This window comes from Somniosus microcephalus, unplaced genomic scaffold (assembly GCF_052327205.1).
Source record: "Somniosus microcephalus isolate GS21.2 unplaced genomic scaffold, FLI_Smic_1.0 unresolved_chr4, whole genome shotgun sequence".
NCBI classification, from domain to species: Eukaryota; Metazoa; Chordata; class Chondrichthyes; order Squaliformes; family Somniosidae; genus Somniosus; species Somniosus microcephalus.
In genome coordinates, this window is record NW_028225182.1 from 5240447 (window position 1) to 5264577 (window position 24131).

The 24131-nt window shown below is 44.4% G+C and overlaps 12 non-coding genes across 12 annotated transcripts; all 12 read right to left on the bottom strand.

Annotated features, from left to right (window-relative positions):
• Positions 1-242: 242 nt before the first annotated feature.
• Positions 243-314, bottom strand: trnaq-cug (transfer RNA glutamine (anticodon CUG)). The gene has a single exon. It is a non-coding gene; the product is annotated as a tRNA-Gln (tRNA).
• Positions 315-4299: 3985 nt separating this feature from the next.
• Positions 4300-4371, bottom strand: trnaq-cug (transfer RNA glutamine (anticodon CUG)). The gene has a single exon. It is a non-coding gene; the product is annotated as a tRNA-Gln (tRNA).
• Positions 4372-7670: 3299 nt separating this feature from the next.
• Positions 7671-7742, bottom strand: trnaq-cug (transfer RNA glutamine (anticodon CUG)). The gene has a single exon. It is a non-coding gene; the product is annotated as a tRNA-Gln (tRNA).
• Positions 7743-9695: 1953 nt separating this feature from the next.
• Positions 9696-9767, bottom strand: trnaq-cug (transfer RNA glutamine (anticodon CUG)). Its single transcript has one exon. It is a non-coding gene; the product is annotated as a tRNA-Gln (tRNA).
• A 1283-nt stretch (positions 9768-11050) lies between these two features.
• trnaq-cug (transfer RNA glutamine (anticodon CUG)) lies at positions 11051-11122 on the bottom strand. Its single transcript has one exon. It is a non-coding gene; the product is annotated as a tRNA-Gln (tRNA).
• A 1283-nt stretch (positions 11123-12405) lies between these two features.
• trnaq-cug (transfer RNA glutamine (anticodon CUG)) lies at positions 12406-12477 on the bottom strand. The gene has a single exon. It is a non-coding gene; the product is annotated as a tRNA-Gln (tRNA).
• Positions 12478-13752: 1275 nt separating this feature from the next.
• On the bottom strand, positions 13753-13824 carry trnaq-cug (transfer RNA glutamine (anticodon CUG)). Its single transcript has one exon. It is a non-coding gene; the product is annotated as a tRNA-Gln (tRNA).
• Positions 13825-15776: 1952 nt separating this feature from the next.
• On the bottom strand, positions 15777-15848 carry trnaq-cug (transfer RNA glutamine (anticodon CUG)). The gene has a single exon. It is a non-coding gene; the product is annotated as a tRNA-Gln (tRNA).
• A 1283-nt stretch (positions 15849-17131) lies between these two features.
• trnaq-cug (transfer RNA glutamine (anticodon CUG)) lies at positions 17132-17203 on the bottom strand. Its single transcript has one exon. It is a non-coding gene; the product is annotated as a tRNA-Gln (tRNA).
• Positions 17204-18486: 1283 nt separating this feature from the next.
• On the bottom strand, positions 18487-18558 carry trnaq-cug (transfer RNA glutamine (anticodon CUG)). Its single transcript has one exon. It is a non-coding gene; the product is annotated as a tRNA-Gln (tRNA).
• Positions 18559-19833: 1275 nt separating this feature from the next.
• trnaq-cug (transfer RNA glutamine (anticodon CUG)) lies at positions 19834-19905 on the bottom strand. Its single transcript has one exon. It is a non-coding gene; the product is annotated as a tRNA-Gln (tRNA).
• Positions 19906-21179: 1274 nt separating this feature from the next.
• On the bottom strand, positions 21180-21251 carry trnaq-cug (transfer RNA glutamine (anticodon CUG)). The gene has a single exon. It is a non-coding gene; the product is annotated as a tRNA-Gln (tRNA).
• Positions 21252-24131: the final 2880 nt, after the last annotated feature.

Genomic DNA, 24131 nt, shown 5'->3' on the forward strand with positions numbered 1-24131 from the left:
TGCAGCTTAAAAGAAAATGTTGAGCATTCTGCTGTGCAGTCAAACGAAGCACTGGACAACACACATTTTTCTCCCCCTCTTATTTGGAACTGGAAATGAGTGGTTGAGCCTATCATCTGATGTCGAGAACAATAAATCAACCATCATTGATTCAGGCAGCAAACGGCCCCGTAACCGTGGTTGGTATGCAGATGCCAAGCTTGTATGGCCCAAATTTCCAGCAGCTGGGACAACAAGAATTCAGGTTCCACCGAGATTTGAACTCGGATCGCTGGATTCAGAGCCCAGAGTGCTTACCATTACACCATGGAACCTTTGCTAAACAGTTCCCTAGATTCTTTTCTCAAAATCAACAACATTACCATCTCCACCATTATACTTTGTCTCGGCCTGGTCTCATCCTTAACTTCAGCTTGCCCACTTGCCCCTCTGCTAAGCTTCGGTTCTGAGCAAATCACACAGCTGCCTTGATGGCTATCGGTTCACAAATCTCAGCTTCTTTTTCACACTGCTCATGGCAGATTGCATTGCAGTCCTGCCAGGTAAAATGTGAATAATCTTTGCAAGGCACTGCTGCACGATAGATAAGCAATTGTTAACTTTTTTCGAGAATACGAAGTGCAATGTCTACGTTTCAAGAAGCACTGCTTTCAATTTTAGCAAGTATGCCAGCCGAATGCAGCTTGCAAAGAAAATGTTGAGCAATCTGCTGTGCAGTGAAACGAAGCACTGGACAATACACATCTTTCTCCCCCGCTTATTTGGAACTGGGAATGAGAGGTTGAGTCTATCATCTGATGTTGAGAACAATACATCAACCGTCATTGATTCAGGCAGCAAACGGTCCCGTAACCGTGGTTGGTTTGCAGATGCCAAGCTTGTATGTCCCAAATTTCCAGCAGCTGGGACAACAAGAATTCAGGTTCCACCAAGATTTGAACTCGGATCGCTGGACTCAAAGTCCAGAGTGGTCACCATTACAGCATGCAACCGGCGCTGAAGAATTCATTAGAATCTTTTCTTAAAATCAACAACATTACCGTCGCCACCATTATACTTTGTCTCGGTCTGGTCTCATCCTTAACTTCAGCTTGCCCCTCTGCTAAGCCTCGGTTCTGAGTAAATCACACAGCTGCCTTGATGGCTATCGGTTCACAAATCTCTGCTTCTTTTTCACACTGCTTATAGCAGCTTGTATTGCAGTCCTGCCAGGTAAAATGTGAATAATCTTTGCAAGGCACTGCTGTACGAAAGATAAGCAATTGTTAACTTTTTTCGAGAATACGAAGTGCAATGTCTACGTTTCAAGAAGCACTGCTTTCAATTTCAGCAAGTATGCCAGCCGAATGCAGCTTTAAAGAAAATGTTGAGCATTCTGCTGTGCAGTCAAACGAAGCACTGGACAACACACATTTTTCTCCCCCTCTTATTTGGAACTGGGAATGAGAGGTTGAGCCTGTCATCTGATGTCGAGAACAATAAATCAACCGTCATTGATTCAGGCAGCAAACGGTCCCGTAACCGTGGTTGGTATGCAGATGCCAAGCTTGTATGTCCCAAATTTCCAGCAGCTGGGACAACAAGAATTCAGGTTCCACCAAGATTTGAACTCGGATCGCTGGACTCAAAGTCCAGAGTGGTCACCATTACAGCATGCAACCGGCGCTGAAGAATTCATTAGAATCTTTTCTTAAAATCAACAACATTACCGTCGCCACCATTATACTTTGTCTCGGTCTGGTCTCATCCTTAACTTCAGCTTGCCCACTTGCCCCTCTGCTAAGCCTCGGTTCTGAGTAAATCACACAGCTGCCTTGATGGCTATCGGTTCACAAATCTCAGCTTCTTTTTCACACTGCTCATGGCAGATTGCATTGCAGTCCTGCCAGGTAAAATGTGAATAATCTTTGCAAGGCACTGCTGCACGATAGATAAGCAATTGTTAACTTTTTTCGAGAATACGAAGTGCAATGTCTACGTTTCAAGAAGCACTGCTTTCAATTTTAGCAAGTATGCCAGCCGAATGCAGCTTGCAAAGAAAATGTTGAGCAATCTGCTGTGCAGTGAAACGAAGCACTGGACAATACACATCTTTCTCCCCTGCTTATTTGGAACTGGGAATGAGAGGTTGAGCCTATCATCTGATGTTGAGAACAATACATCAAACGTCATTGATTGAGGCAGCAAACGGTCCCGTAACCGTGGTTGGTATGCAGATGCCAAGCTTGTATGTCCCAAATTTACAGCAGCTGGGACAACAAGAATTCAGGTTCCACCAAGATTTGAACTCGGATCGCTGGACTCAAAGTCCAGAGTGCTCACCATTACAGCATGCAACCGGCGCTGAAGAATTCATTAGAATCTTTTCTTAAAATCAACAACATTACCGTCACCACCATTATACTTTGTCTTGGTCTGGTCTCATCCTTAACTTCAGCTTGCCCACTTGCCCCTCTGCTAAGCCTCGGTTCTGAGTAAATCACACAGCTGCCTTGATGGCTATCGGTTCACAAACCTCTGCTTCTTTTTCACACTGCTCATAGCAGCTTGTATTGCAGTCCTGCCAGGTAAAATGTGAATAATCTTTGCAAGGCACTGCTGTACGAAAGATAAGCAATTGTTAACTTTTTTCGAGAATACGAAGTGCAATGTCTACGTTTCAAGAAGCACTGCTTTCAATTTCAGCAAGTATGCCAGCCGAATGCAGCTTTAAAGAAAATGTTGAGCATTCTGCTGTGCAGTCAAACGAAGCACTGGACAACACACATTTTTCTCCCCCTCTTATTTGGAACTGGGAATGAGAGGTTGAGCCTGTCATCTGATGTCGAGAACAATAAATCAACCGTCATTGATTCAGGCAGCAAACGGTCCCGTAACCGTGGTTGGTATGCAGATGCCAAGCTTGTATGTCCCAAATTTCCAGCAGCTGGGACAACAAGAATTCAGGTTCCACCAAGATTTGAACTCGGATCGCTGGACTCAAAGTCCAGAGTGGTCACCATTACAGCATGCAACCGGCGCTGAAGAATTCATTAGAATCTTTTCTTAAAATCAACAACATTACCGTCGCCACCATTATACTTTGTCTCGGTCTGGTCTCATCCTTAACTTCAGCTTGCCCACTTGCCCCTCTGCTAAGCCTCGGTTCTGAGTAAATCACACAGCTGCCTTGATGGCTATCGGTTCACAAATCTCAGCTTCTTTTTCACACTGCTCATGGCAGATTGCATTGCAGTCCTGCCAGGTAAAATGTGAATAATCTTTGCAAGGCACTGCTGCACGATAGATAAGCAATTGTTAACTTTTTTCGAGAATACGAAGTGCAATGTCTACGTTTCAAGAAGCACTGCTTTCAATTTTAGCAAGTATGCCAGCCGAATGCAGCTTGCAAAGAAAATGTTGAGCAATCTGCTGTGCAGTGAAACGAAGCACTGGACAATACACATCTTTCTCCCCCGCTTATTTGGAACTGGGAATGAGAGGTTGAGCCTATCATCTGATGTTGAGAACAATACATCAAACGTCATTGATTGAGGCAGCAAACGGTCCCGTAACCGTGGTTGGTATGCAGATGCCAAGCTTGTATGTCCCAAATTTCCAGCAGCTGGGACAACAAGAATTCAGGTTCCACCAAGATTTGAACTCGGATCACTGGACTCAAAGTCCAGAGTGCTCACCATTACAGCATGCAACCGGCGCTGAAGAATTCATTAGAATCTTTTCTTAAAATCAACAACATTACCGTCACCACCATTATACTTTGTCTTGGTCTGGTCTCATCCTTAACTTCAGCTTGCCCACTTGCCCCTCTGCTAAGCCTCGGTTCTGAGTAAATCACACAGCTGCCTTGATGGCTATCGGTTCACAAATCTCTGCTTCTTTTTCACACTGCTCATAGCAGCTTGTATTGCAGTCCTGCCAGGTAAAATGTGAATAATCTTTGCAAGGCACTGCTGTACGAAAGATAAGCAATTGTTAACTTTTTTCGAGAATACGAAGTGCAATGTCTACGTTTCAAGAAGCACTGCTTTCAATTTCAGCAAGTACGCCAGCCGAATGCAGCTTAAAAGAAAATGTTGAGCATTCTGCTGTGCAGTCAAACGAAGCACTGGACAACACACATTTTTCTCCCCCTCTTATTTGGAACTGGAAATGAGAGGTTGAGCCTATCATCTGATGTCGAGAACAATAAATCAACCATCATTGATTCAGGCAGCAAACGGTCCCGTAACCGTGGTTGGTATGCAGATGCCAAGCTTGTATGGCCCAAATTTCCAGCAGCTGGGAGAACAAGAATTCAGGTTCCACCGAGATTTGAACTCGGATCGCTGGATTCAGAGCCCAGAGTGCTTACCATTACACCATGGAACCTTTGCTGAACAGTTCCCTAGATTCTTTTCTCAAAATCAACAACATTACCATCTCCACCATTATACTTTGTCTCGGCCTGGTCTCATCCTTAACTTCAGCTTGCCCACTTGCCCCTCTGCTAAGCTTCGGTTCTGAGCAAATCACACAGCTGCCTTGATGGCTATCGGTTCACAAATCTCAGCTTCTTTTTCACACTGCTCATGGCAGATTGCATTGCAGTCCTGCCAGGTAAAATGTGAATAATCTTTGCAAGGCACTGCTGCACGATAGATAAGCAATTGTTAACTTTTTTCGAGAATACGAAGTGCAATGTCTACGTTTCAAGAAGCACTGCTTTCAATTTTAGCAAGTATGCCAGCCGAATGCAGCTTGCAAAGAAAATGTTGAGCAATCTGCTGTGCAGTGAAACGAAGCTCTGGACAATACACATCTTTCTCCCCCGCTTATTTGGAACTGGGAATGAGAGGTTGAGCCTATCATCTGATGTTGAGAACAATACATCAACCGTCATTGATTCAGGCAGCAAACGGTCCCGTAACCGTGGTTGGAATGCAGATGCCAAGCTTGTATGTCCCAAATTTCCAGCAGCTGGGACAACAAGAATTCAGGTTCCACCAAGATTTGAACTCGGATCGCTGGACTCAAAGTCCAGAGTGGTCACCATTACAGCATGCAACCGGCGCTGAAGAATTCATTAGAATCTTTTCTTAAAATCAACAACATTACCGTCGCCACCATTATACTTTGTCTCGTTCTGGTCTCATCCTTAACTTCAGCTTGCCCCTCTGCTAAGCCTCGGTTCCGAGTAAATCACACAGCTGCATTGATGGCTATCGGTTCACAAATCTCTGCTTCTTTTTCACACTGCTCATAGCAGCTTGTATTGCAGTCCTGCCAGGTAAAATGTGAATAATCTTTGCAAGGCACTGCTGTACGAAAGATAAGCAATTGTTAACTTTTTTCGAGAATACGAAGTGCAATGTCTACGTTTCAAGAAGCACTGCTTTCAATTTCAGCAAGTATGACAGCCGAATGCAGCTTAAAAGAAAATGTTGAGCATTCTGCTGTGCAGTCAAACGAAGCACTGGACAACACACATTTTTCTCCCCCTCTTATTTGGAACTGGGAATGAGAGGTTGAGCCTATCATCTGATGTCGAGAACAATAAATCAACCGTCATTGATTCAGGCAGCAAACGGTCCCGTAACCGTGGTTGACATGCAGATGCCAAGCTTGTATGTCCCAAATTTCCAGCAGCTGGGACAACAAGAATTCAGGTTCCACCGAGATTTGAACTCGAATCGCTGGATTCAGAGCCCAGAGTGCTTACCATTACACCATGGAACCTTTGCTGAACAATTCCCTAGATTCGTTTCTCAAATCAACAACATTACCATCTCCACCATTATACTTTGTCTCGGCCTGGTCTCATCCTTAACTTCAGCTTGCCCACTTGCCCCTCTGCTAAGCTTCGGTTCTGAGCAAATCACACAGCTGCCTTGATGGCTATCGGTTCACAAATCTCAGCTTCTTTTTCACACTGCTCATGGCAGATTGCATTGCAGTCCTGCCAGGTAAAATGTGAATAATCTTTGCAAGGCACTGCTGCACGATAGATAAGCAATTGTTAACTTTTTTCGAGAATACGAAGTGCAATGTCTACGTTTCAAGAAGCACTGCTTTCAATTTTAGCTAGTATGCCAGCCGAATGCAGCTTGCAAAGAAAATGTTGAGCAATCTGCTGTGCAGTGAAACGAAGCACTGGACAATACACATCTTTCTCCCCCGCTTATTTGGAACTGGGAATGAGAGGTTGAGCCTATCATCTGGATGTTGAGAACAATACATCAACCGTCATTGATTGAGGCAGCAAACGGTCCCATAACCGTGGTTGGTATGCAGATGCCAAGCTTGTATGTCCCAAATTTCCAGCAGCTGGGACAACAAGAATTCAGGTTCCACCAAGATTTGAACTCGGATCGCTGGACTCAAAGTCCAGAGTGGTCACCATTACAGCATGCAAGCGGCGCTGAAGAATTCATTAGAATCTTTTCTTAAAATCAACAACATTACCATCACCACCATTATACTTTGTCTCGCTCTGGTCTCATCCTTAACTTCAGCTTGCCCAATTGCCCCTCTGCTAAGCCTCGGTTCTGAGTAAATCACACAGCTGCCTTGATGGCTATCGGTTCACAAATCTATGCTTCTTTTTCACACTGCTCATAGCAGCTCGTATTGCAGTCCTGCCAGGTAAAATGTGAATAATCTTTGCAAGGCACTGCTGTACGAAAGATAAGCAATTGTTAACTTTTTTCGAGAATACGAAGTGCAATGTCTACGTTTCAAGAAGCACTGCTTTCAATTTCAGCAAGTATGCCAGCCGAATGCAGCTTAAAAGAAAATGTTGAGCATTCTGCTGTGCAGTCAAACGAAGCACTGGACAACACACATTTTTCTCCCCCTCTTATTTGGAACTGGGAATGAGAGGTTGAGCCTATCATCTGATGTCGAGAACAATAAATCAACCGTCATTGATTCAGGCAGCAAACGGTCCCGTAACCGTGGTTGGTATGCAGATGCCAAGCTTGTATGTCCCAAATTTCCAGCAGCTGGGACAACAAGAGTTCAGGTTCCACCGAGATTTGAACTCGGATCGCTGGACTCAAAGTCCAGAGTGGTCACCATTACAGCATGCAACCGGCGCTGAAGAATTCATTAGAATCTTTTCTTAAAATCAACAACATTACCGTCGCCACCATTATACTTTGTCTCGCTCTGGTCTCATCCTTAACTTCAGCTTGCCCCTCTGCTAAGCCTCGGTTCCGAGTAAATCACACAGCTGCCTTGATGGCTATCGGTTCACAAATCTCTGCTTCTTTTTCACACTGCTCATAGCAGCTTGTATTGCAGTCCTGCCAGGTAAAATGTGAATAATCTTTGCAAGGCACTGCTGTACGAAAGATAAGCAATTGTTAACATTTTTCGAGAATACGAAGTGCAATGTCTACGTTTCAAGAAGCACTGCTTTCAATTTCAGCAAGTATGCCAGCCGAATGCAGCTTAAAAGAAAATGTTGAGCATTCTGCTGTGCAGTCAAACGAAGCACTGGACAACACACATTTTTCTCCCCCTCTTATTTGGAACTGGGAATGAGAGGTTGAGCCTATCATCTGATGTCGAGAACAATAAATCAACCGTCATTGATTCAGGCAGCAAACGGTCCCGTAACCGTGGTTGACATGCAGATGCCAAGCTTGTATGTCCCAAATTTCCAGCAGCTGGGACAACAAGAATTCAGGTTCCACCGAGATTTGAACTCGGATCGCTGGATTCAGAGCCCAGAGTGCTTACCATTACACCATGGAACCTTTGCTGAACAATTCCCTAGATTCGTTTCTCAAAATCAACAACATTACCATCTCCACCATTATACTTTGTCTCGGCCTGGTCTCATCCTTAACTTCAGCTTGCCCCCTTGCCCCTCTGCTAAGCTTCGGTTCTGAGCAAATCACACAGCTGCCTTGATGGCTATCGGTTCACAAATCTCAGCTTCTTTTTCACAATGCTCATGGCAGATTGCATTGCAGTCCTGCCAGGTAAAATGTGAATAATCTTTGCAAGGCACTGCTGCACGATAGATAAGCAATTGTTAACTTTTTTCGAGAATACGAAGTGCAATGTCTACGTTTCAAGAAGCACTGCTTTCAATTTTAGCAAGTATGCCAGCCGAATGCAGCTTGCAAAGAAAATGTTGAGCAATCTGCTGTGCAGTGAAACGAAGCACTGGACAATACACATCTTTCTCCCCCGCTTATTTGGAACTGGGAATGAGAGGTTGAGCCTATCATCTGGATGTTGAGAACAATACATCAACCGTCATTGATTGAGGCAGCAAACGGTCCCGTAACCGTGGTTGGTATGCAGATGCCAAGCTTGTATGTCCCAAATTTCCAGCAGCTGGGACAACAAGAATTCAGGTTCCACCAAGATTTGAACTCGGATCGCTGGACTCAAAGTCCAGAGTGGTCACCATTACAGCATGCAAGCGGCGCTGAAGAATTCATTAGAATCTTTTCTTAAAATCAACAACATTACCGTCACCACCATTATACTTTGTCTCGCTCTGGTCTCATCCTTAACTTCAGCTTGCCCACTTGCCCCTCTGCTAAGCCTCGGTTCTGAGTAAATCACACAGCTGCCTTGTTGGCTATCGGTTCACAAATCTCTGCTTCTTTTTCACACTGCTCATAGCAGCTTGTATTGCAGTCCTGCCAGGTAAAATGTGAATAATCTTTGCAAGGCACTGCTGTACGAAAGATAAGCAATTGTTAACTTTTTTCGAGAATACGAAGTGCAATGTCTACGTTTCAAGAAGCACTGCTTTCAATTTCAGCAAGTATGCCAGCCGAATGCAGCTTAAAAGAAAATGTTGAGCATTCTGCTGTGCAGTCAAACGAAGCACTGGACAACACACATTTTTCTCCCCCTCTTATTTGGAACTGGGAATGAGAGGTTGAGCCTATCATCTGATGTCGAGAACAATAAATCAACCGTCATTGATTCAGGCAGCAAACGGTCCCGTAACCGTGGTTGGTATGCAGATGCCAAGCTTGTATGTCCCAAATTTCCAGCAGCTGGGACAACAAGAGTTCAGGTTCCACCGAGATTTGAACTCGGATCGCTGGACTCAAAGTCCAGAGTGGTCACCATTACAGCATGCAACCGGCGCTAAAGAATTCATTAGAATCTTTTCTTAAAATCAACAACATTACCGTCGCCACCATTATACTTTGTCTCGCTCTGGTCTCATCCTTAACTTCAGCTTGCCCCTCTGCTAAGCCTCGGTTCCGAGTAAATCACACAGCTGCCTTGATGGCTATCGGTTCACAAATCTCTGCTTCTTTTTCACACTGCTCATAGCAGCTTGTATTGCAGTCCTGCCAGGTAAAATGTGAATAATCTTTGCAAGGCACTGCTGTACGAAAGATAAGCAATTGTTAACATTTTTCGAGAATACGAAGTGCAATGTCTACGTTTCAAGAAGCACTGCTTTCAATTTCAGCAAGTATGCCAGCCGAATGCAGCTTAAAAGAAAATGTTGAGCATTCTGCTGTGCAGTGAAACGAAGCACTGGACAACACACATTTTTCTCCCCCTCTTATTTGGAACTCGGAATGAGAGGTTGAGCCTATCATCTGATGTCGAGAACAATAAATCAACCGTCATTGATTCAGGCAGCAAACGGTCCCGTAACCGTGGTTGACATGCAGATGCCAAGCTTGTATGTCCCAAATTTCCAGCAGCTGGGACAACAAGAATTCAGGTTCCACCGAGATTTGAACTCGGATCGCTGGATTCAGAGCCCAGAGTGCTTACCATTACACCATGGAACCTTTGCTGAACAGTTCCCTAGATTCTTTTCTCAAAATCAACAACATTAACATCTCCACCATTATACTTTGTCTCGGCCTGGTCTCATCCTTAACTTCAGCTTGCCCACTTGCCCCTCTGCTAAGCTTCGGTTCTGAGCAAATCACACAGCTGCCTTGATGGCTATCGGTTCACAAATCTCAGCTTCTTTTTCACACTGCTCATGGCAGATTGCATTGCAGTCCTGCCAGGTAAAATGTGAATAATCTTTGCAAGGCACTGCTGCACGATAGATAAGCAATTGTTAACTTTTTTCGAGAATACGAAGTGCAATGTCTACGTTTCAAGAAGCACTGCTTTCAATTTTAGCAAGTATGCCAGCCGAATGCAGCTTGCAAAGAAAATGTTGAGCAATCTGCTGTGCAGTGAAACGAAGCACTGGACAATACACATCTTTCTCCCCTGCTTATTTGGAACTGGGAAAGAGAGGTTGAGCCTATCATCTGATGTTGAGAACAATACATCAACCGTCATTGATTCAGGCAGCAAACGGTCCTGTAACCGTGGTTGGTATGCAGATGCCAAGCTTGTATGTCCCAAATTTCCAGCAGCTGGGACAACAAGAATTCAGGTTCCACCAAGATTTGAACTCGGATCGCTGGACTCAAAGTCCAGAGTGGTCACCATTACAGCATGCAACCGGCGCTGAAGAATTCATTAGAATCTTTTCTTAAAATCAACAACATTACTGTCGCCACCATTATACTTTGTCTCGCTCTGGTCTCATCCTTAACTTCAGCTTGCCCACTTGCCCCTCTGCTAAGACTCGGTTCCGAGTAAATCACACAGCTGCATTGATGGCTATCGGTTCACAAATCTCTGCTTCTTTTTCACACTGCTCATAGCAGCTTGTATTGCAGTCCTGCCAGGTAAAATGTGAATAATCTTTGCAAGGCACTGCTGTACGAAAGATAAGCAATTGTTAACTTTTTTCGAGAATACGAAGTGCAATGTCTACGTTTCAAGAAGCACTGCTTTCAATTTCAGCAAGTATGCCAGCCGAATGCAGCTTAAAAGAAAATGTTGAGCTTTCTGCTGTGCAGTCAAACGAAGCACTGGACAACACACATTTTTCTCCCCCTCTTATTTGGAACTGGGAATGAGAGGTTGAGCCTATCATCTGATGTCGAGAACAATAAATCAACCGTCATTGATTCAGGCAGCAAACGGTCCCGTAACCGTGGTTGACATGCAGATGCCAAGCTTGTATGTCCCAAATTTCTGGCAGCTGGGACAACAAGAATTCAGGTTCCACCGAGATTTGAACTCGGATCGCTGGATTCAGAGCCCAGAGTGCTTACCATTACACCATGGAACCTTTGCTGAACAGTTCCCTAGATTCTTTTCTCAAAATCAACAACATTAACATCTCCACCATTATACTTTGTCTCGGCCTGGTCTCATCCTTAACTTCAGCTTGCCCACTTGCCCCTCTGCTAAGCTTCGGTTCTGAGCAAATCACACAGCTGCCTTGATGGCTATCGGTTCACAAATCTCAGCTTCTTTTTCACACTGCTCATGGCAGATTGCATTGCAGTCCTGCCAGGTAAAATGTGAATAATCTTTGCAAGGCACTGCTGCACGATAGATAAGCAATTGTTAACTTTTTTCGAGAATACGAAGTGCAATGTCTACGTTTCAAGAAGCACTGCTTTCAATTTTAGCAAGTATGCCAGCCGAATGCAGCTTGCAAAGAAAATGTTGAGCAATCTGCTGTGCAGTGAAACGAAGCACTGGACAATACACATCTTTCTCCCCTGCTTATTTGGAACTGGGAAAGAGAGGTTGAGCCTATCATCTGATGTTGAGAACAATACATCAACCGTCATTGATTCAGGCAGCAAACGGTCCTGTAACCGTGGTTGGTATGCAGATGCCAAGCTTGTATGTCCCAAATTTCCAGCAGCTGGGACAACAAGAATTCAGGTTCCACCAAGATTTGAACTCGGATCGCTGGACTCAAAGTCCAGAGTGGTCACCATTACAGCATGCAACCGGCGCTGAAGAATTCATTAGAATCTTTTCTTAAAATCAACAACATTACTGTCGCCACCATTATACTTTGTCTCGCTCTGGTCTCATCCTTAACTTCAGCTTGCCCACTTGCCCCTCTGCTAAGACTCGGTTCCGAGTAAATCACACAGCTGCATTGATGGCTATCGGTTCACAAATCTCTGCTTCTTTTTCACACTGCTCATAGCAGCTTGTATTGCAGTCCTGCCAGGTAAAATGTGAATAATCTTTGCAAGGCACTGCTGTACGAAAGATAAGCAATTGTTAACTTTTTTCGAGAATACGAAGTGCAATGTCTACGTTTCAAGAAGCACTGCTTTCAATTTCAGCAAGTATGGCGGCCGAATGCAGCTTAAAAGAAAATGTTGAGCATTCTGCTGTGCAGTCAAACGAAGCACTGGACAACACACATTTTTCTCCCCCTCTTATTTGGAACTGGGAATGAGAGGTTGAGCCTATCATCTGATGTCGAGAACAATAAATCAACCGTCATTGATTCAGGCAGCAAACGGTCCCGTAACCGTGGTTGACATGCAGATGCCAAGCTTGTATGTCCCAAATTTCCAGCAGCTGGGACAACAAGAATTCAGGTTCCACCGAGATTTGAACTCGGATCGCTGGATTCAGAGCCCAGAGTGCTTACCATTACACCATGGAACCTTTGTTGAACAATTCCCTAGATACTTTTCTCAAAATCAACAACATTACCATCTCCACCATTATACTTTGTCTCGGCCTGGTCTCATCCTTAACTTCAGCTTGCCCACTTGCCCCTCTGCTAAGCTTCGGTTTTGAGCAAATCACACAGCTGCCTTGATGGCTATCGGTTCACAAATCTCAGCTTCTTTTTCACACTGCTCATGGCAGATTGCATTGCAGTCCTGCCAGGTAAAATGTGAATAATCTTTGCAAGGCACTGCTGCACGATAGATAAGCAATTGTTAACTTTTTTCGAGAATACGAAGTGCAATGTCTACGTTTCAAGAAGCACTGCTTTCAATTTTAGCAAGTATGCCAGCCGAATGCAGCTTGCAAAGAAAATGTTGAGCAATCTGCTGTGCAGTGAAACGAAGCACTGGACAATACACATCTTTCTCCCCCGCTTATTTGGAACTGGGAATGAGAGGTTGAGCCTATCATCTGATGTTGAGAACAATACATCAACCGTCATTGATTCAGGCAGCAAACGGTCCCGTAACCGTGGTTGGTATGCAGATGCCAAGCTTGTATGTCCCAAATTTCCAGCAGCTGGGACAACAAGAATTCAGGTTCCACCAAGATTTGAACTCGGATCGCTGGACTCAAAGTCCAGAGTGGTCACCATTACAGCATGCAACCGGCGCTGAAGAATTCATTAGAATCTTTTCTTAAAATCAACAACATTACCGTCGCCACCATTTTTCTTTGTCTCGGTCTGGTCTCATCCTTAACTTCAGCTTGCCCCTCTGCTAAGCCTCGGTTCTGAGTAAATCACACAGCTGCCTTGATGGCTATCGGTTCACAAATCTCTGCTTCTTTTTCACACTGCTCATAGCAGCTTGTATTGCAGTCCTGCCAGGTAAAATGTGAATAATCTTTGCAAGGCACTGCTGTACGAAAGATAAGCAATTGTTAACTTTTTTCGAGAATACGAAGTGCAATGTCTGCGTTTCAAGAAGCACTGCTTTCAATTTCAGCAAGTATGCCAGCCGAATGCAGCTTAAAAGAAAATGTTGAGCATTCTGCTGTGCAGTCAAACGAAGCACTGGACAACACACATTTTTCTCCCCCTCTTATTTGGAACTGGGAATGAGAGGTTGAGCCTATCATCTGATGTCGAGAACAATAAATCAACCGTCATTGATTCAGGCAGCAAACGGTCCCGTAACCGTGGTTGACATGCAGATGCCAAGCTTGTATGTCCCAAATTTCCAGCATCTGGGACAACAAGAATTCAGGTTCCACCGAGATTTGAACTCGGATCGCTGGATTCAGAGCCCAGAGTGCTTACCATTACACCATGGAACCTTTGCTGAACAGTTCCTAGATTCTTTTCTCAAAATCAACAACATTACCATCTCCACCATTATACTTTGTCTCGGCCTGGTCTCATCCTTAACTTCAGCTTGCCCACTTGCCCCTCTGCTAAGCTTCGGTTCTGAGCAAATCACACAGCTGCCTTGATGGCTATCGGTTCACAAATCTCAGCTTCTTTTTCACACTGCTCATGGCAGATTGCATTGCAGCCCTGCCAGGTAAAATGTGAATAATCTTTGCAAGGCACTGCTGCACGATAGATAAGCAATTGTTAACTTTTTTCGAGAATACGAAGTGCAATGTCTACGTTTCAAGAAGCACTGCTTTCAATTTTAGCAAGTATGCCAGCCGAATGCAGCTTGCAAAGAAAATGTTGAGCAATCTGCTGTGCAGTGAAACGAAGCACTGGACAATACACATCTTTCTCCCCCGCTTATTTGGAACTGGGAATGAGAGGTTGAGCCTATCATCTGGATGTTGAGAACAATACATCAACCGTCATTGATTGAGGCAGCAAACGGTCCCGTAACCGTGGTTGGTATGCAGATGCCAAGCTTGTATGTCCCAAATTTCCAGCAGCTGGGACAACAAGAATTCAGGTTCCACCAAGATTTGAACTCGGATCGCTGGACTCAAAGTCCAGAGTGGTCACCATTACAGCATGCAAGCGGCGCTGAAGAATTCATTAGAATCTTTTCTTAAAATCAACAACATTACCGTCACCACCATTATACTTTGTCTCGCTCTGGTCTCATCCTTAACTTCAGCTTGCCCACTTGCCCCTCTGCTAAGCCTCGGTTCTGAGTAAATCACACAGCTGCCTTGTTGGCTATCGGTTCACAAATCTCTGCTTCTTTTTCACACTGCTCATAGCAGCTTGTATTGCAGTCCTGCCAGGTAAAATGTGAATAATCTTTGCAAGGCACTGCTGTACGAAAGATAAGCAATTGTTAACTTTTTTCGAGAATACGAAGTGCAATGTCTACGTTTCAAGAAGCACTGCTTTCAATTTCAGCAAGTATGCCAGCCGAATGCAGCTTAAAAGAAAATGTTGAGCATTCTGCTGTGCAGTCAAACGAAGCACTGGACAACACACATTTTTCTCCCCCTCTTATTTGGAACTGGGAATGAGAGGTTGAGCCTATCATCTGATGTCGAGAACAATAAATCAACCGTCATTGATTCAGGCAGCAAACGGTCCCGTAACCGTGGTTGGTATGCAGATGCCAAGCTTGTATGTCCCAAATTTCCAGCAGCTGGGACAACAAGAGTTCAGGTTCCACCGAGATTTGAACTCGGATCGCTGGACTCAAAGTCCAGAGTGGTCACCATTACAGCATGCAACCGGCGCTAAAGAATTCATTAGAATCTTTTCTTAAAATCAACAACATTACCGTCGCCACCATTATACTTTGTCTCGCTCTGGTCTCATCCTTAACTTCAGCTTGCCCCTCTGCTAAGCCTCGGTTCCGAGTAAATCACACAGCTGCCTTGATGGCTATCGGTTCACAAATCTCTGCTTCTTTTTCACACTGCTCATAGCAGCTTGTATTGCAGTCCTGCCAGGTAAAATGTGAATAATCTTTGCAAGGCACTGCTGTACGAAAGATAAGCAATTGTTAACATTTTTCGAGAATACGAAGTGCAATGTCTACGTTTCAAGAAGCACTGCTTTCAATTTCAGCAAGTATGCCAGCCGAATGCAGCTTAAAAGAAAATGTTGAGCATTCTGCTGTGCAGTGAAACGAAGCACTGGACAACACACATTTTTCTCCCCCTCTTATTTGGAACTCGGAATGAGAGGTTGAGCCTATCATCTGATGTCGAGAACAATAAATCAACCGTCATTGATTCAGGCAGCAAACGGTCCCGTAACCGTGGTTGACATGCAGATGCCAAGCTTGTATGTCCCAAATTTCCAGCAGCTGGGACAACAAGAATTCAGGTTCCACCGAGATTTGAACTCGGATCGCTGGATTCAGAGCCCAGAGTGCTTACCATTACACCATGGAACCTTTGCTGAACAGTTCCCTAGATTCTTTTCTCAAAATCAACAACATTAACATCTCCACCATTATACTTTGTCTCGGCCTGGTCTCATCCTTAACTTCAGCTTGCCCACTTGCCCCTCTGCTAAGCTTCGGTTCTGAGCAAATCACACAGCTGCCTTGATGGCTATCGGTTCACAAATCTCAGCTTCTTTTTCACACTGCTCATGGCAGATTGCATTGCAGTCCTGCCAGGTAAAATGTGAATAATCTTTGCAAGGCACTGCTGCACGATAGATAAGCAATTGTTAACTTTTTTCGAGAATACGAAGTGCAATGTCTACGTTTCAAGAAGCACTGCTTTCAATTTTAGCAAGTATGCCAGCCGAATGCAGCTTGCAAAGAAAATGTTGAGCAATCTGCTGTGCAGTGAAACGAAGCACTGGACAATACACATCTTTCTCCCCTGCTTATTTGGAACTGGGAAAGAGAGGTTGAGCCTATCATCTGATGTTGAGAACAATACATCAACCGTCATTGATTCAGGCAGCAAACGGTCCTGTAACCGTGGTTGGTATGCAGATGCCAAGCTTGTATGTCCCAAATTTCCAGCAGCTGGGACAACAAGAATTCAGGTTCCACCAAGATTTGAACTCGGATCGCTGGACTCAAAGTCCAGAGTGGTCACCATTACAGCATGCAACCGGCGCTGAAGAATTCATTAGAATCTTTTCTTAAAATCAACAACATTACTGTCGCCACCATTATACTTTGTCTCGCTCTGGTCTCATCCTTAACTTCAGCTTGCCCACTTGCCCCTCTGCTAAGACTCGGTTCCGAGTAAATCACACAGCTGCATTGATGGCTATCGGTTCACAAATCTCTGCTTCTTTTTCACACTGCTCATAGCAGCTTGTATTGCAGTCCTGCCAGGTAAAATGTGAATAATCTTTGCAAGGCACTGCTGTACGAAAGATAAGCAATTGTTAACTTTTTTCGAGAATACGAAGTGCAATGTCTACGTTTCAAGAAGCACTGCTTTCAATTTCAGCAAGTATGCCAGCCGAATGCAGCTTAAAAGAAAATGTTGAGCTTTCTGCTGTGCAGTCAAACGAAGCACTGGACAACACACATTTTTCTCCCCCTCTTATTTGGAACTGGGAATGAGAGGTTGAGCCTATCATCTGATGTCGAGAACAATAAATCAACCGTCATTGATTCAGGCAGCAAACGGTCCCGTAACCGTGGTTGACATGCAGATGCCAAGCTTGTATGTCCCAAATTTCTGGCAGCTGGGACAACAAGAATTCAGGTTCCACCGAGATTTGAACTCGGATCGCTGGATTCAGAGCCCAGAGTGCTTACCATTACACCATGGAACCTTTGCTGAACAGTTCCCTAGATTCTTTTCTCAAAATCAACAACATTAACATCTCCACCATTATACTTTGTCTCGGCCTGGTCTCATCCTTAACTTCAGCTTGCCCACTTGCCCCTCTGCTAAGCTTCGGTTCTGAGCAAATCACACAGCTGCCTTGATGGCTATCGGTTCACAAATCTCAGCTTCTTTTTCACACTGCTCATGGCAGATTGCATTGCAGTCCTGCCAGGTAAAATGTGAATAATCTTTGCAAGGCACTGCTGCACGATAGATAAGCAATTGTTAACTTTTTTCGAGAATACGAAGTGCAATGTCTACGTTTCAAGAAGCACTGCTTTCAATTTTAGCAAGTATGCCAGCCGAATGCAGCTTGCAAAGAAAATGTTGAGCAATCTGCTGTGCAGTGAAACGAAGCACTGGACAATACACATCTTTCTCCCCTGCTTATTTGGAACTGGGAAAGAGAGGTTGAGCCTATCATCTGATGTTGAGAACAATACATCAACCGTCATTGATTCAGGCAGCAAACGGTCCTGTAACCGTGGTTGGTATGCAGATGCCAAGCTTGTATGTCCCAAATTTCCAGCAGCTGGGACAACAAGAATTCAGGTTCCACCAAGATTTGAACTCGGATCGCTGGACTCAAAGTCCAGAGTGGTCACCATTACAGCATGCAACCGGCGCTGAAGAATTCATTAGAATCTTTTCTTAAAATCAACAACATTACTGTCGCCACCATTATACTTTGTCTCGCTCTGGTCTCATCCTTAACTTCAGCTTGCCCACTTGCCCCTCTGCTAAGACTCGGTTCCGAGTAAATCACACAGCTGCATTGATGGCTATCGGTTCACAAATCTCTGCTTCTTTTTCACACTGCTCATAGCAGCTTGTATTGCAGTCCTGCCAGGTAAAATGTGAATAATCTTTGCAAGGCACTGCTGTACGAAAGATAAGCAATTGTTAACTTTTTTCGAGAATACGAAGTGCAATGTCTACGTTTCAAGAAGCACTGCTTTCAATTTCAGCAAGTATGCCAGCCGAATGCAGCTTAAAAGAAAATGTTGAGCATTCTGCTGTGCAGTCAAACGAAGCACTGGACAACACACATTTTTCTCCCCCTCTTATTTGGAACTGGGAATGAGAGGTTGAGCCTATCATCTGATGTCGAGAACAATAAATCAACCGTCATTGATTCAGGCAGCAAACGGTCCCGTAACCGTGGTTGACATGCAGATGCCAAGCTTGTATGTCCCAAATTTCCAGCAGCTGGGACAACAAGAATTCAGGTTCCACCGAGATTTGAACTCGGATCGCTGGATTCAGAGCCCAGAGTGCTTACCATTACACCATGGAACCTTTGTTGAACAATTCCCTAGATACTTTTCTCAAAATCAACAACATTACCATCTCCACCATTATACTTTGTCTCGGCCTGGTCTCATCCTTAACTTCAGCTTGCCCACTTGCCCCTCTGCTAAGCTTCGGTTTTGAGCAAATCACACAGCTGCCTTGATGGCTATCGGTTCACAAATCTCAGCTTCTTTTTCACACTGCTCATGGCAGATTGCATTGCAGTCCTGCCAGGTAAAATGTGAATAATCTTTGCAAGGCACTGCTGCACGATAGATAAGCAATTGTTAACTTTTTTCGAGAATACGAAGTGCAATGTCTACGTTTCAAGAAGCACTGCTTTCAATTTTAGCAAGTATGCCAGCCGAATGCAGCTTGCAAAGAAAATGTTGAGCAATCTGCTGTGCAGTGAAACGAAGCACTGGACAATACACATCTTTCTCCCCCGCTTATTTGGAACTGGGAATGAGAGGTTGAGCCTATCATCTGATGTTGAGAACAATACATCAACCGTCATTGATTCAGGCAGCAAACGGTCCCGTAACCGTGGTTGGTATGCAGATGCCAAGCTTGTATGTCCCAAATTTCCAGCAGCTGGGACAACAAGAATTCAGGTTCCACCAAGATTTGAACTCGGATCGCTGGACTCAAAGTCCAGAGTGGTCACCATTACAGCATGCAACCGGCGCTGAAGAATTCATTAGAATCTTTTCTTAAAATCAACAACATTACCGTCGCCACCATTTTTCTTTGTCTCGGTCTGGTCTCATCCTTAACTTCAGCTTGCCCCTCTGCTAAGCCTCGGTTCTGAGTAAATCACACAGCTGCCTTGATGGCTATCGGTTCACAAATCTCTGCTTCTTTTTCACACTGCTCATAGCAGCTTGTATTGCAGTCCTGCCAGGTAAAATGTGAATAATCTTTGCAAGGCACTGCTGTACGAAAGATAAGCAATTGTTAACTTTTTTCGAGAATACGAAGTGCAATGTCTGCGTTTCAAGAAGCACTGCTTTCAATTTCAGCAAGTATGCCAGCCGAATGCAGCTTAAAAGAAAATGTTGAGCATTCTGCTGTGCAGTCAAACGAAGCACTGGACAACACACATTTTTCTCCCCCTCTTATTTGGAACTGGGAATGAGAGGTTGAGCCTATCATCTGATGTCGAGAACAATAAATCAACCGTCATTGATTCAGGCAGCAAACGGTCCCGTAACCGTGGTTGACATGCAGATGCCAAGCTTGTATGTCCCAAATTTCCAGCATCTGGGACAACAAGAATTCAGGTTCCACCGAGATTTGAACTCGGATCGCTGGATTCAGAGCCCAGAGTGCTTACCATTACACCATGGAACCTTTGCTGAACAGTTCCTAGATTCTTTTCTCAAAATCAACAACATTACCATCTCCACCATTATACTTTGTCTCGGCCTGGTCTCATCCTTAACTTCAGCTTGCCCACTTGCCCCTCTGCTAAGCTTCGGTTCTGAGCAAATCACACAGCTGCCTTGATGGCTATCGGTTCACAAATCTCAGCTTCTTTTTCACACTGCTCATGGCAGATTGCATTGCAGCCCTGCCAGGTAAAATGTGAATAATCTTTGCAAGGCACTGCTGCACGATAGATAAGCAATTGTTAACTTTTTTCGAGAATACGAAGTGCAATGTCTACGTTTCAAGAAGCACTGCTTTCAATTTTAGCAAGTATGCCAGCCGAATGCAGCTTGCAAAGAAAATGTTGAGCAATCTGCTGTGCAGTGAAACGAAGCACTGGACAATACACATCTTTCTCCCCCGCTTATTTGGAACTGGGAATGAGAGGTTGAGCCTATCATCTGATGTTGAGAACAATACATCAACCGTCATTGATTCAGGCAGCAAACGGTCCCGTAACCGTGGTTGGAATGCAGATGCCAAGCTTGTATGTCCCAAATTTCCAGCAGCTGGGACAACAAGAATTCAGGTTCCACCAAAATTTGAACTCGGATCGCTGGACTCAAAGTCCAGAGTGGTCACCATTACAGCATGCAACCGGCGCTGAAGAATTCATTAGAATCTTTTCTTAAAATCAACAACATTACCGTCGCCACCATTATACTTTGTCTCGCTCTGGTCTCATCCTTAACTTCAGCTTGCCCCTCTGCTAAGCCTCGGTTCCGAGTAAATCACACAGCTGCCTTGATGGCTATCGGTTCACAAATCTCTGCTTCTTTTTCACACTGCTCATAGCAGCTTGTATTGCAGTCCTGCCAGGTAAAATGTGAATAGTCTTTGCAAGGCACTGCTGTACGAAAGATAAGCAATTGTTAACATTTTTAGAGAATACGAAGTGCAATGTCTACGTTTCAAGAAGCACTGCTTTCAATTTCTGCAAGTATGCCAGCCGAATGCAGCTTAAAAGAAAATGTTGAGCATTCTGCTGTGCAGTCAAACGAAGCACTGGACAACACACATTTTTCTCCCCCTCTTATTTGGAACTGGGAATGAGAGATTGAGCCTATCATCTGATGTCGAGAACAATAAATCAACCGTCATTGATTCAGGCAGTAAACGGTCCCGTAACCGTGGTTGACATGCAGATGCCAAGCTTGTATGTCCCAAATTTCCAGCAGCTGGGACAACAAGAATTCAGGTTCCACCGAGATTTGAACTCGGATCGCTGGATTCAGAGCCCAGAGTGCTTACCATTACACCATGGAACCTTTGCTGAACAGTTTCCTAGATTCTTTTCTCAAAATCAACAACATTAACATCTCCACCATTATACTTTGTCTCGGCCTGGTCTCATCCTTAACTTCAGCTTGCCCACTTGCCCCTCTGCTAAGCTTCGGTTCTGAGCAAATCACACAGCTGCCTTGATGGCTATCGGTTCACAAATCTCAGCTTCTTTTTCACACTGCTCATGGCAGATTGCATTGCAGTCCTGCCAGGTAAAATGTGAATAATCTTTGCAAGGCACTGCTGCACGATAGATAAGCAATTGTTAACTTTTTTCGAGAATACGAAGTGCAATGTCTACGTTTCAAGAAGCACTGCTTTCAATTTTAGCAAGTATGCCAGCCGAATGCAGCTTGCAAAGAAAATGTTGAGCAATCTGCTGTGCAGTGAAACGAAGCACTGGACAACACACATCTTTCTCCCCCGCTTATTTGGAACTGGGAAAGAGAGGTTGAGCCTATCATCTGATGTTGAGAACAATACATCAACCGTCATTGATTCAGGCAGCAAACGGTCCCGTAACCGTGGTTGGTATGCAGATGCCAAGCTTGTATGTCCCAAATTTCCAGCAGCTGGGACAACAAGAAATCAGGTTCCACCAAGATTTGAACTCGGATCTCTGGACTCAAAGTCCAGAGTGGTCACCATTACAGCATGCAACCGGCGCTGAAGAATTCATTAGAATCTTTTCTTAAAATCAACAACATTACCGTCGCCACCATTATACTTTGTCTCGCTCTGGTCTCATCCTTAACTTCAGCTTGCCCACTTGCCCCACTGCTAAGCCTCGGTTCCGAGTAAATCACACAGCTGCATTGATGGCTATCGGTTCACAAATCTCTGCTTCTTTTTCACACTGCTCATAGCAGCTTGTATTGCAGTCCTGCCAGGTAAAATGTGAATAATCTTTGCAAGGCACTGCTGTACGAAAGATAAGCAACTGTTAACTTTTTTCGAGAATACGAAGTGCAATGTCTACGTTTCAAGAAGCACTACTTTCAATTTCAGCAAGTATGCCAGCCGAATGCTGCTTAAAAGAAAATGTTGAGCATTCTGCTGTGCAGTGAAACGAAGCACTGGACAACACACAATTTTCTCCCCCTCTTATTTGGAACTGGGAAGGAGAGGTTGAGCCTATCATCTGATGTCGAGAACAATAAATCAACCGTCATTGATTCAGGCAGCAAACGGTCCCGTAACCGTGGTTGACATGCAGATGACAAACTTGTATGTCCCAAATTTCCAGCAGCTGGGACAACAAGAATTCAGGTTCCACCGAGATTTGAATTCGGATCGCTGGATTCAGAGCCCAGAGTGCTTACCATTACACCATGGAACCTTTGCTGAACAGTTCCCTAGATTCTTTTCTCAAAATCAACAACATTAACATCTCCACCATTATACTTTGTCTCGGCCTGGTCTCATCCTTAACTTCAGCTTGCCCACTTGCCCCTCTGCTAAGCTTCGGTTCTGAGCAAATCACACAGCTGCCTTGATGGCTATCGGTTCACAAATCTCAGCTTCTTTTTCACACTGCTCATGGCAGATTGCATTGCAGTCCTGCCAGGTAAAATGTGAATAATCTTTGCAAGGCACTGCTGCACGATAGATAAGCAATTGTTAACTTTTTTCGAGAATACGAAGTGCAATGTCTACGTTTCAAGAAGCACTGCTTTCAATTTTAGCAAATATGCCAGCCGAATGCAGCTTGCAAAGAAAATGTTGAGCAATCTGCTGTGCAGTGAAACGAAGCACTGGACAATACACATCTTTCTCCCCCGCTTATTTGGAACTGGGAAAGAGAGGTTGAGCCTATCATCTGATGTCGAGAACAATAAATCAACCGTCATTGATTCAGGCAGCAAACGGTCCCGTAACCGTGGTTGGTATGCAGATGCCAGGTTTGTATGTCCCAAATTTCCAGCAGCTGGGACAACAAGAATTCAGGTTCCACCAAGATTTGAACTCGGATCGCTGGACTCAAAGTCCAGAGTGGTCACCATTACAGCATGCAACCGGCGCTGAAGAATTCATTAGAATCTTTTCTTAAAATCAACAACATTACCGTCGCCACCATTATACTTTGTCTCGCTCTGGTCTCATCCTTAACTTCAGCTTGCCCACTTGCCCCTCTGCTAAGCCTCGGTTCCGAGTAAATCACACAGCTGCATTGATGGCTATCGGTTCACAAATCTCTGCTTCTTTTTCACACTGCTCATAGCAGCTTGTATTGCAGTCCTGCCAGGTAAAATGTGAATAATCTTTGCAAGGCACTGCTGTACGAAAGATAAGCAATTGTTAACTTTTTTCGAGAATACGAAGTGCAATGTCTACGTTTCAAGAAGCACTGCTTTCAATTTTAGCAAGTATGCCAGCCGAATGCAGCTTGCAAAGAAAATGTTGAGCAATCTGCTGTGCAGTGAAACGAAGCACTGGACAATACACATCTTTCTCCCCCGCTTATTTGGAACTGGGAATGAGAGGTTGAGCCTATCATCTGGATGTTGAGAACAATACATCAACCGTCATTGATTGAGGCAGCAAACGGTCCCGTAACCGTGGTTGGTATGCAGATGCCAAGCTTGTATGTCCCAAATTTCCAGCAGCTGGGACAACAAGAATTCAGGTTCCACCAAGATTTGAACTCGGATCGCTGGACTCAAAGTCCAGAGTGCTCACCATTACAGCATGCAAGCGGCGCTGAAGAATTCATTAGAATCTTTTCTTAAAATCAACAACATTACCGTCACCACCATTATACTTTGTCTCGCTCTGGTCTCATCCTTAACTTCAGCTTGCCCACTTGCCCCTCTGCTAAGCCTCGGTTCTGAGTAAATCACACAGCTGCCTTGATGGCTATCGGT